General features: G+C 41.0%; 1 protein-coding gene across 2 annotated transcripts in view; it reads left to right on the forward strand.

Annotated features, from left to right (window-relative positions):
• The first annotated feature begins 7781 nt into the window (after window positions 1-7781).
• Window positions 7782-12565, forward strand: part of LOC140351640 (equilibrative nucleoside transporter 1-like) — a 36020-nt gene continuing 31236 nt past the window's right edge. Inside the window, exon 1 of one of the 2 annotated variants that reach the window (XM_072437560.1) lies at window positions 7782-7915. The gene's annotated coding sequence lies outside the window, so the exon portion shown is untranslated. The remainder of the gene's footprint in view (window positions 7916-12565) is intronic. The other variant, XM_072437558.1, reaches the window with a different exon arrangement.

Raw genomic sequence — 12565 nt, forward strand, 5'->3', positions numbered from 1 at the left:
CTCACACACGGCACATGCGCACACGCGTCCGTCCTCACGCGGGTTTATGAGATACAGCCAATGTTTATGACACGTGTTTGGCACGTGGGCCTGTCCGTAAGATGACTCTCATTCAGTGTGGCTAAAGACATAACGGCAACCTTATTAAGGCAAGAGAGATGAGATAACATCTGAAGAAGAGTGACTCATCTTGAACACACACGATCTCTGCAGACACTCCCACTGTTTTGGGGCGTGTCACTGAGTAGAGTGGGCCGACCCCGATCCTAGGTATGCAGACTTGTACTCGTGTACTCGTGTACTTCTGGTACAGACCTGTGGGTTGTTGTTGTTGTTGTTGTTGTTGTTGTTTTATGGCAGTTTGCGTCTAAGTGTTGCAGTACCGCCAGACTTTATTCTTTCGACTTCATCTTTCAGAGTGTCCTTCTTTGATGTTCGGTGCTTCCACCGTACAGCTTTATTCTTTAGGCTTCATTCTTTAGGCTTTGATATTTCCACTGATGTCGCTGCTTGGTAGCCGTGGATATACGAGACTGGACGAGGACAGGAGACCGTTTTATGGCGGTTGGTATCCAAGCGTATCCAAGAGTTACATTACCACCAGACTTTATTCTTTAGACCCCTTGTTGTTGTTGTTGTTGTTGTTGTTGTTGTTGTTGTTGTTTTATGGCGGTTGGCATCCAATTGTTGCATTACCGCCAGACTTTATTCCTCATACTCTGTCGTAGTCCGTAAAAGAACTCCTTCCATTGCTTTGGTGTTACAAAGCCCATGAGGTCATGATATGTCTTTGTGACTAGAATAGTTGTTGTTTCAGAGACCAACCGGCTTTATTCCAGGGAGACTCTTCTTCATCTTCCTCTCCTTCTTTGACGTTCGGTGCTTCCACCGTACAGCTTTATTCTTTAGGCTTCATTCTATAGGCTTTAATATGTCCACTGATGTCGCTGCTTGGTAGCCGTGCGTCTACGAGACTGGGCGAGGACAGGAGACCACCCCCACCCCCATCTCGTCACTCTGATCACTCTGACTCCCCACAAGCAGACCCCCATCACTCCGACTCCCATTTAGCGCCTTTAGCCTGTTTTCTATATCTGCCCAATCAAGCTCCTTTGTTCCAAGGAATCTCCCTGCAGCTTTAGCAATGATCCTGATCCTTTCAGTTCTGCTTTGAGTCTGAGCAGCACAGTTTACAACATCCACCATAAAGAGTACAAAATCCTCTCTATCCACAACCAGGGTATTCTCATTAATTCTGGAACCTGCACACTTGGGACCTCCACTTTTGAAACCTTCACACTTCTTGGGAGCCACGCTGGCCTTTCTCATTTCGCCCTGGCTGGGAGCAGCGCTGGCTCCTCTCTCTGTATTTACTCTAAACTCGTTACTTGAAACTTTCTTGACTGCATCTGCATAGGATATACCTTGAGAGACCTTTATTTTATGCACCTCAGCAGCTCTTTTGCTAAACCTGCATCCCCGTAGGCAGAGCTATGTTCTTCCCCACAGTTACAGCACTTCAGTTTTGCTCCCACGTCACACTTCCCATACTCGTGATCTCCTGCACATTTACCACATCTTTGCCTCCCTCTACAGACCGCTGCAATATGCCCAAAGCGCTGGCACTTAAAGCAACGCAGGGGCGGTGGAACATATGGCCTAACGTCATGGCACATGTACCCAATGAACACCTTACTAGGCAGGCACCTCCCTTCAAGTGTTACCATTACCGACAAGCTGTCACATCTTACCCCAGACCGGGTCACCTTCAAACGCCTAGCGTCCACCACCTTAGCTCCAGTCAAATTCTCCTTAACTTCATCCACAGACGTCGCCGTAGGGACACCTACGATAACTCCTCTGACCGTGTTTCTTTCAGCATCAGACACAAGAATGTCCTTTCCACCCAGACGTTTAGCTTCAATCGCCTTCCGTTGCTGAGCCGCGTCCTTGCACACGACCAGCAGCGAGCCATCTCTAAGGACACTCGCACTCTTGATCACTCCCACAGCTACAGTTAGGCTCTTTGACAATGCCACTGAATTCCACTCCTTAAAGGATGCACTATCCTGTGCAAGCTTTATGATCACCTTACAGTCTCTGCTCTCACCCCGGATATCAATAGCTTCAGCCTCATCCTGCTGCTCATTCCCAGAACCCTCGGACGAGCTAAAGGACTTTTTACGTTCCCGGGCACGTGCAGCCAGAAAAGGCTGCTCCTCCACGCCGTCCAGAACGCCTTCGACCACCGATCCACTCTCCTCCGCCATCTCCCGTCTCTGGGTTGTTGTTGTTGTTGTTTTATGGCGGTTGACATCCGAGTGTTGCATTACCGCCAAACTTTATTCCTTAGACTCTGGGTGCAGAGTATGCTCAGAGCGTTGTTGTTGTTGTTGTTGTTGTTTTATGGCGGTTGGCATCCAATTGTTGCATTACCGCCAGACTTTATTCCTCAGACTTTTCGTAGTCCTCAGACTGTCGTAGTCCGTAAAAGTACTCCTTCCATTGCTTTGGTGTTACAAAGCCCATGAGGTCATGATATGTCTTTGTGACTAGAATAGTTGTTGTTGTTTCAGAGACCAACCGGCTTAATAATAATAGTGAATCTACAACAAATAATACAAAACCATGTCCTCATTCAAAAATTGCACCATTGTGAAAAAAAAAAAAATTAAAAAATCCTCCAGTCGTTTTCGTCACACTTTTTGAATGTATGTCGTTTTATTGTCTAAAATAACATAGGAATATAATATACATTGCATCGTTTTGTAGGCGAAGTGTTGTGAAGTGAATACAATGATCCTACTGAAAATACATATTCAGAATTTTTCGAATGCTCAGAGCGTGTACTAGAGAAGTTCACAAGCTCTTTGCTCCGACAGCCTCTGGAACAGGTGGACTTTATGTCATCACAGGAAATGAGGCTGATGTGGTCATAATTAAAGCCAATAATGAATCTAGGTTCCAAGTGTGAAGGTTCCAAGTGTGAAGGTTCCAAAGTGTGAAGGTTCCAAGTGTGAAGGTTTCAAGTGTGGAGCCACTTGGATACCAGCCGCCATAAAAAGCAAAAAACGTCCTCAACAACAATAACAACAACAAAAATGACAAAAACTGTGAAGATTCCAGAATTATTGATACCTTGGTTGTGGATAGAGAGGATTTTGTTCTCTTTATGGTGGATGTTATAAACTGCTGCTCAAACTCAAAGCAGAACTGAAAGGATCAGGATCATTGCTAAAGCTGCAGGAAGATCCTTGGAACAAAAGAGCATGGCAGAAATAGAAAACAGGCTAAACACGCTAAATGTGAGTCAGAATAAAGGAAGTCCACTTTTGGAGAGTCAGAGAGAAGTGGAGAAGACAAAACACCAAAGAAGAAGAGGAAGAAGATGAGGAGGAAGAAGAAGAAGAGGATCTCATGTGCTTTGAACTGATGAATGAAGTCTAAAACATAAAGTCTGACAATGTAACATTTGGATTCCAGCCGCCATAAAACACCAAAGAAGAATAATAATAGTGAATCTACAACAAATAATACAAAACCATGTCCTCATTCAAAATATTGCACCATTGTGAAAAAAAAAAAAATTAAAAAATCCTCCAGTCGTTTTCGTCACACTTTTTGAATGTATGTCGTTTTATTGTCTAAAATAACATAGGAATATAATATACATTGCATCGTTTTGTAGGCGAAGTGTTGTGAAGTGAATACAATGATCCTACTGAAAATACATATTCAGAATTTTTCAGAGTTCCTGTTTCATTTGGTGATTCGAATACAGTTACATTTCTGAATGCATTGTTGTATTTGATCAGGAATTGTAGATAATAGTAAATAAATATAAAGTAACACAGCTCTTGTGGTGAGGATGGGGGCAACTTTCCCCGTCTCTCTTTTGTGAAAAACAAATGGTGAAACAGACACAAAGCTGTTTTATTTCTTTGCTCTGTTTCTACACCACAAAATAATGGAACTTAATGTATTTTGAGTAGCCTATTCTGAATATAGCATTGCACACATTTATTCTGGGGGGTAACATATTCTGGGGGCACATTTTGCGGTGGTGGGGTCTTTCGGCAGGAGTGTGGACACAAAGGAACTTATGCTCCAACACCAGCTGAGAGTTTAGTTTAGTAGTAAAAGTTCAGAAGAAATTGAGAATAATGCATTCATCAATCAGACAGCATAAACCTCCAAATATAAGCTTCATAAACAGTGGTGTGTTGTGTGCCTTATTCACCTGTTGGTACTCCTAATGTTATGTTTGAGCCACCAATTCAGTCTTTAAAGTCTAAAGATTAAACACAAAGATTGCACGTCGACACAGTTGTATAAAATCAGTGAGACGAGACCATTAGAACTTTTGCGCCAAAATGACTTCAGGCTCACTACACTCAGAAAACAAAGAGAAATATAGACTTCGTGCACATGTTTGAACAGTTGCAACCAAAATGATCTAAATAGGATTAGGGCCACTTGTTTTTTTTTAGGATTTTGGACTGAGGATTTGAACTCACAACACTACAGCTGCTTAACCACTCGACCAACAGGCAGCACAAAATCTGCTTTTTGAAGTAAAAAGAATCAAATTGAACTGTTTTAATGAAAAAAGCCCCGATGCAATATATTTAGTTTCTTGTGATATGGATAATGTAACAACAATCATTTTGCAATCATGTCCAGCCCGGCTCATTAGTGTATACCGTACATGTTTGTATTATGTACTGCACCAATGACGTTGTAAATATATAGCCTGCAAACTGCCTTTCCCAAAGAAGAGCAGTCTTGATGCTTCACTATTGAGCCCAAGACGCTCTTATCAAGGTAATAAATTACCCCTGTCTGTCTTCATCTGCTGCAGGCTACAGTAAACATGGAAAACTGTCAGAATATAATGCTGAACAATTACAAGAATCACTGACTTTACTAATATGATAGGGTTGTAAAATGTAACGTTATTAGAGAGTGTAATAAGAAAAATCAAATCAAATATAAATAGCATTCAACCATTGGGATGGACGACATATGCTTGCTGTAAATAAGTTATTTCTTAATTAATTGTCCCTACATTTTTCATAATTTTAAATTCAAATGCTGTAAGTAGGATGCGGTGTTCTCTCCAGTGGCCAGACTTTTTTTTCTTTAAAGATTATGTTGCCCTTAGGCTCTATTAGAGAAGAAAGTGTGAAACGGGCTGAGAAAGAAGGGAGGACATGCAGCAAACTGTCATACTCGGGATTTGAACTCAACATACAATATACAATACTTTATACAATAGATGTAATGTAATTTTCAACCAAACTGGTAACTTCGTATTACTAGTTTCAATACTGATTTCAGTATCAATTACAATCTGGGTATCCATGTGTTCAAGTATATACACAAGTCTTCAGTCGAATAGACATGAAGTTATAATATCAGTAGTATAGTGAGTAGTTTCACAGTAGCAGAAGGCGATTGGAAGCAGAATTAGCAGTGGTAACGTCATTTTCCTTTTAATTAATATTATTTATTTGAAGATATGGTTCATCTCAGATTTAGATTCATATCTAAAGTAAGGATTGTGTTGGTTGGTTACTCTAAAATAGTGGCGTCAGCAATGTAATACATGCCTTATGTCAGTAGAGGGCAGTGTCGCTTAAATCATTCTATTTAATATTCTTGCATATTGAGAGCATTGTATAAAGGATCTATTTTATTTTATGATCAACAATCAATATTCATTGTTTTGTTTTGGTCACAAATAAAACTATTTTAGCATAATTTCCTACACTTTTATGGAACTTATATTATTTATACTATATTATTATATTATGTTTTTTTTTAATTATAATTAAATCAATCAAAATAGCAAGTCTCACTTTCAACTTTAAAATGACATTAGCCATTTGTATTTCACTCGAGTGCTGATGCCCAAGGCTGGACTGAGTTGCAAAAGAAGAAAGAGTTTATTTTAATACATTTTTACTTTTCATAATTGTCACTAGTACTATTACTGCTACTCCAACTATTGAGGCAATTAACTGAACTTCATTCATTCAGCATTCAAAAAGTTATTACGAGAACTGTAAATGAAAAGTCTTTGCACTAAGGATAATCTTCAACCTATTTCTTATAAAGAGGCCAAGAGGATAAGTGATGTTAAGCGATGTAAAACTTATACTAAACAGGCCCTTGCCTTATGTGGGTCAGGGGGAAGTACGTATGTGTGGGATTAGTATGGAAGACAAAATGCTGACTTGGCCAAGCTCACTGTGTGAAAAGTAGCATTTTGGTCCAAGAGGAAACCTTTAGAAATACTGGCACCAGATATCAGGAATTCCTGCAGCGTTAAGATTGCATAATTAGTTGATGTTCTAACACAGAATCTAAACAACGAGAATAAGCAAAATCCTGCTTTAAAAATCACAAAGATTGTATGAGGCTGGAGGGTCATAAAATATTTCCCAATATGTTAAAACATGTGCTTCATGGCAAGATCCTGTTATCAAAATCAATAAACTGGGCTCAGCGGTGACAAAAAGGTATTTGCAGCTGCATTTTGGAAATATCTTCAAATTAGAGATTGTTTAAAGGGAACGTGAGGTTGTCTGATGATCTGGTGTAGACATTTTACCTCCATTAACTCCAGAAATTGTATTATAGATGCCCATGGGTTAAAACCAACACAAATAATTGTCTCAAAAAAAAAAAAAAAATAATGTTGCATATAGACAAGGAATTCCAGTGTGCATCCAGAGAAAGAGGACACGCTGACATGAGGGAGGCATGATAAATCAGGGAGCTTGGGCTGGGTCTGTTGAGAAAGAGGAAAGCAAACATCTGGACACTATTACTGGAGAACATGCTTGTTGTAACTCGCACATGTTGAGCAATGACCTTGATTCTGTATTCTTTTCATTTCCTACGCAACCTACCATTCATAAACCTATCCGAAGATCAAATGTTCAAACCAATCAAGCAATAACTGACACCTAGAAGGAGTTTAGTTTGTGCCTTTGCTCAGATACTGTGCGTGCTGCATCATAAGACCAAGTACAGATTCTGAGAAAACATTGTTGTGTGGATTGCCAGAAAATACATTTGCACTATCGTTTACTTTTAATCACTGTGTGTTTAAATCACATGCTCGGAGAGGATGACATTGTAGATTTATTTTGTAGATTTCCTTCAGTTGTTTCCTCTCTGTCTCCTCACACACACATTCTTTTATGTCTTATGACCCAAGCAAACGAAGACACACAGTTGTTTTAACAGGGCTTAAGCACAAGACAGATGCAGATATTGAAAATGATCCATATGTGGCTGAGTTTGGCAGTTGTTTGAGATGTTGTCCTCCTGTAGCCCCTGTCACACTGGATCTATCATAAAGGCTAAATATAGTCTACAAAATGTTTGAAGTAATGACACAAGCTGCTGTTGTGGGCTAGAGTCTATTGTCACAGCTCTGAGAAGTTATTTTATCAAGTAAAAGCATTTTAAACTTCTTTATAAAGATAAATACATATCACAGATGTTATGGTCTACACGTTGAGAGAGAAAGACCCAAAGTGGCATTTCAATTTCATAGCTAAATGTAATGCAAATAACACATGCAAATGTAATCTGCAAATAACACACAAGCCACAATGGAGGTCACTGCGCTGCTGCACGGTGTTTGGCTGATTTGAGACTTGGGTTGGCTCTTAAGTTACAGAGCATGTGCCATTTGTCGGGATCCGTGAGACTCCCTCCCCGTCCTGCTGCTGCCAGCCTCTGTGCCAACTGCAGTGAGACGTTTACAGCCTCAGAAGTTGCTGCTGAATGAAACCAGGCAAAAAATCTGAGGACTGCATGAAGTGCGCTTAAAACGACACAACCAACCGACCAACCGACGTGCGGCTCTCATGTGCGGGCACACACCGGGTACGTGAAGGTAGGTGCCACTCGTCTGGACTGGGCACTGATGTGGTGAATGGCTGACAAGTGCTGACACAGCCTGCCCAAAATACTGGGGTCTGCGGAGGAGCGGCAGGAGCGTGACGACGGCTCTGGGGCGCGCGGTTTGTATGATTAAAACACGAGCGACATTCATCAGACTGGCCTCGTGCTGCTGCTACTGACGAGGAGGAGGAGGCAAGGGTGAAGGGTGAAGGGCAGGTGCACGGTGCCAAGGTCAAAGGGTCAACGTGGTGTGTAGAGAGAGAGGGGGGGAGAGAGAGGAGGGAGCAAGTGAGAGAGAAAGAGAGAGAAAGAAATAAAGATATATAGACAGAGAAAGAGAGAGAGAGAAAATAGAGAGAGAGAGAGAAAGAAAGAGAGAGAGGGAAAGAGAGAGTGAGAGAAAATAGATAGAGAGAGAGAGAGAGAAAGATAGATAGACAGAGAAAGAGAGAGAGAGAGAAAATAGATAGAGAAAGAGAGAGAGAAAGATAGATAGACAGAGAAAGAGAGAGAGAGAAAATAGAGAGAAAGGAAAAGAAAGAGAGAGAGGGAGAGAGAGAGAAAGAAATAAAGATAGAGAGAGAGAGGGAAAGAAAGAAAGAGAGAGTGAGAGAAAATAGAGAGAGGGAAAGAAAGAGAGAGAGGGAAAGAGAGAGTGAGAGAAAATAGATAGAGAGAGAGAGAGAGAAAGATAGATAGACAGAGAAAGAGAGAGAGAGAAAATAGAGAGAAAGGGAAAGAAAGAGAGAGAGGGAGAGAGAGAGAGAGAAAGAAATAAAGATAGAGAGAGAGGGAAAGAAAGAAAGAGAGAGGGAAAGAAAGGAGAGAGAGGGAAAGAGAGAGTGAGAGAAAATAGAGAGAGAGAGAGAAAGAAAGAAAGAGAGAGAAAATAGATAGAGAGAGAGGGAGCGTCACAGGCAGGTAAATATTAGAGCAGCTCTCACATGTTTAGGCTTTTAAAGCGGCTTAAGTGGGTCCAGACTGTTTGGAGCGTTAGTGATACAATGTGGAACAAGTTTAGACCTCTTCTTAATTTAATTTTGATCAAGTTCAATTGGCCAAATGAACAAATAGGTCTGTTATTGTCATGATCAAACTATGAAGGGGCTTCTAGGCTGTGCTCTGCTAAAAGCCCTATGACCCCTGCTGCACCAAACATTTGAATAGAGGATTTATAGTATAATTTGTACTTTTCATCACTTTTATCTGGAAGTTTGCAGCAAATGTAATGCAATGTTGTCATAGCTGCTGGTCTGGACTTTGCAGGGGTCAAAGGTTGTGACCAGTCCAGGCCGAGGCTTGTCACAGCAGGGGGCATGGTCCAGCGGAGGGACCTGTGTGTGTGTGTGTGTGTGAGTGTGTGAGTGTGTGAGTGTGTGTGTGTGTGTGTGTGTGTGTGTGTGTGTGTTAGTGTGTGTGTTAGTGTGTGTGTTAGTGTGTGTGTGTGTGTGTGTGTGTGTGTGTGTGAGTGTGTGTTAGTGTGTGTGTGTGTGTGTGTGTGTTAGTGTGTGTGTGTGTTAGTGTGTGTGTGTGTGTGTGTGTGTTAGTGTGTGTGTGTGTGCAGTGGACACTCCCTGGTGTCCCCGGTGGTCCTCTGGGGGCTTGATACATGTTGTTTGTGGCGGTGTGTTTATGAGACATCACTGGCACGAGGTGTACGAGCTTCTCCCGTTTCTCACAGTGATAAGACTTTCGGTTTGCACCTGCAGAACATTTTTTAGGTTGAGGTTTGGGTTTGAACATTTGTGTCTGCTGCACTACTAAGTCTTCAGGCGATGGCGACTTTTTGAACACATTTACAGTGGATATAAAACGTCTACACACCAGGTTTTGGAATGTGAAACAAAATGAGACCAAGATAAATAATTTCAGAAGTTTTACCAGCTTTAATGTGACTAATAACCTGCATTATTCAGCTGAAATAAATAAAAAATACTCTAGGGAGGGGGGAGTAAAAATAAAAACTAATATACGTAAGTGTGCACACCCTATTATAACTGGGGATGTGGTTGTGTTCAAACAATCACATTCAAACTCTTTAAATACACCACTGAACACAGTCATCGTCAAGTGGAGAAAATACTGCACGACATTGACATTACTAAGAACTGACTCCAAAATTGATGAAAAGATGAAAAGAAAAGTGGTCAAGGACGCTGCCAAGAGGCCACAGCAACATTAAAAGAGCTGCAGGAGGTTCTGGCAAGTATTGGTCCGAACTGTGTAGTACATGTGATGACATTCTCCCTGTTCTTCATGTGTCTGGGCTGTGGTGACCAAAGCCTTTTCTTACAAAGAAAGATTTCTGAGCCAGGCTAAATTTAAACACATTTGAAGTTTTCCAAAAGCAGGGGAGGAAAATGTGTTGTGGTCTGATGAAACCAAAGTTGAACTATTTGGCCCTAACTGCAGAAGCTATGTTTGGCACAAAAACAACACATGACCAAAAGAACACCACAGCCTCAGTGAAGCTCGTGGAGGCAGCATCATGCTCTGGGGCTGGGGCCTTAGTCAAGGTGGAGGGAATTATGAACTGTTCCAAATGCTAGTTCATGTTGGCACAAAACCTTCAGGCTTCTGCTAGCTTCTTTCAGCACCACAATGAGCCACAGCATACATCCAAATCAATAAAAGAATGGCTTCAGCAGAAGAAGATGAAAGTTTTAGAATGGCCCAACCAGAGCCCAGACCTGAATCCGATTGACAGTCTGTGGGTGATCTGAAGAGGGCTGTGCACAGGAAGTGCCCTCACAGTATGACTCATTTGGAGTGTTTCTGCAAAGAAGAGTCCTCTCTCATTTTAACAGAGGTGTGTAGACTTTATACATCCACTGTATAAGCAGAGTTGTGTTGTTAGATTTGTTGTGTAATTCCTTTGCTGTGCAGCAGCTTTGTGATCAGCTGAACAATCTTTTCCCTTTTCCTTTTGTGCAAACATGTACTAAAGTGCATCACGTGGACTTTACAATTTCATACACTTGAAACATCATGTCCATTTGGCTCGCCACAATGTAGAATGTAGACCAAGAATCCGTTACATTCACACAGTTCTCCTTCAAAAGGTTAAACACAGCTCTGTGTTGTGCTTTGCAGACCCCGGTTCACCCACAGAAATACGTTGTGCCATGAAACTGATATGTTTTAATGATAGTTCAACATAGTTACATAACATTATTAGCATGTTTAGACATGCTGTTACCTGGGGCTTCCAGGTGACTGGAAGGATTGTGTAAATACTACAGGTTTCAGTGGTTATGTGAGCCGTCTGAGCCACTGCAGTGTTCTGACCCAGTGTCCTTGGACAAATAGGTGTCTATTATTGGAGTTGTATCTTTAGAGACAGCCCAGGCGCTTATGCAGTTGTTGTGTTGTGTCGGGTTTAAATTGTCAATATAGCATACAATAGAGTCAAGTCATTGATCAATAAATGATTATGTGGCAAAAAATGGGTTGAAATATTTGTTTTCAGGATTTTGAATTGGAATTTGCTTTAATGACTCTTACATAACAAGCCCTATTGGTCTAAGTCAGGTCTATATACATTACTCTACTTATCAACTGTATTCATAACCTGGTCCATGCAGTTCATTTAATAAAAAACAAAGCGGCCGTGTCATATTGTTTGGGTAGTTGAAGCCGTGAACTGGGGATTACATAAGAGTTCAATTATAGTGGGGGATACTCCCTTTGGAAATGGAAACATGTGGTCACGATGTGGAGACTGGCCTCAAAAACTGAAACGTAAAAAGATCACTTGTTACTGAGGGTATTTCCTTGTCGTGGCACGATTAAAACAAGTACAATTTCAACTTCAAGCATCTCAGACAAATGTAATGGAGAACAAGACGCCTCTGCCAAAGCATCTGCAGCACCTTCAGCTGGTGGTGCAACATCACATCATTCTATTTTGTCAATTCGTTTTGAGAGCTCGTTGCATTCATCTTATCACTACATTCTTTCAATATTGCTGAGATTTATGAAGCGTGCAAGTCAAGTTCAGTTTCCAGATCCTCCCAAAAATGCTTTCACATTGGCACAGCAAACAGAAAAAATGAAAGGAACATCGCATTTGAACCTACATGACATTAGTTTGCGTTGGATGTTCTTGTTAGTAAAGCCCCAGCTAGGACCACACACAGAATAAATACTCACGCTTTGAGAAGAATGCTGTTTTCTCTTCCCTTTTGGTCAAAGTTAAACTAATAAGCTTCTCTAAGAAACCCCAAATAAACCAACAGACAAAGCACTCACACCTCCAGAGTTTAAGTAAAAAGCAAAGCACAGAGGAGCTCCATAGTATGTACCAGTATGAACTACATACTACATACTACATATTCTGTTGTGCTGACCGTTTATGAAGTTCTATTCTGACACCTTTACATTTAGCTGCTAGAAATGCAAAGGCGTAAAAAATACTTCATACTTCAGAGTGTAATCTTGTCTATTGACAGTTTATTACATTATTTTTGAACAACTTACTGAAGCTTGATTAGGTGACGTGAGGGTTGAGACACGTTGTAAATGCTGTGTCTTTTTATTTGTAATGATTGATATGGACCACCGCAGCTTCTTTGAGTTTAATGAATATGTGCAACAATAAACTGGTCATCAATTGTGGGAACAATTAAAGGCTTGAGACACA

This window comes from Eucyclogobius newberryi, unplaced genomic scaffold (assembly GCF_026437365.1).
Source record: "Eucyclogobius newberryi isolate DKJ021-1_F unplaced genomic scaffold, fEucNew1.0.hap1 SCAF_8, whole genome shotgun sequence".
Taxonomy (NCBI): domain Eukaryota; kingdom Metazoa; phylum Chordata; class Actinopteri; order Gobiiformes; family Gobiidae; genus Eucyclogobius; species Eucyclogobius newberryi.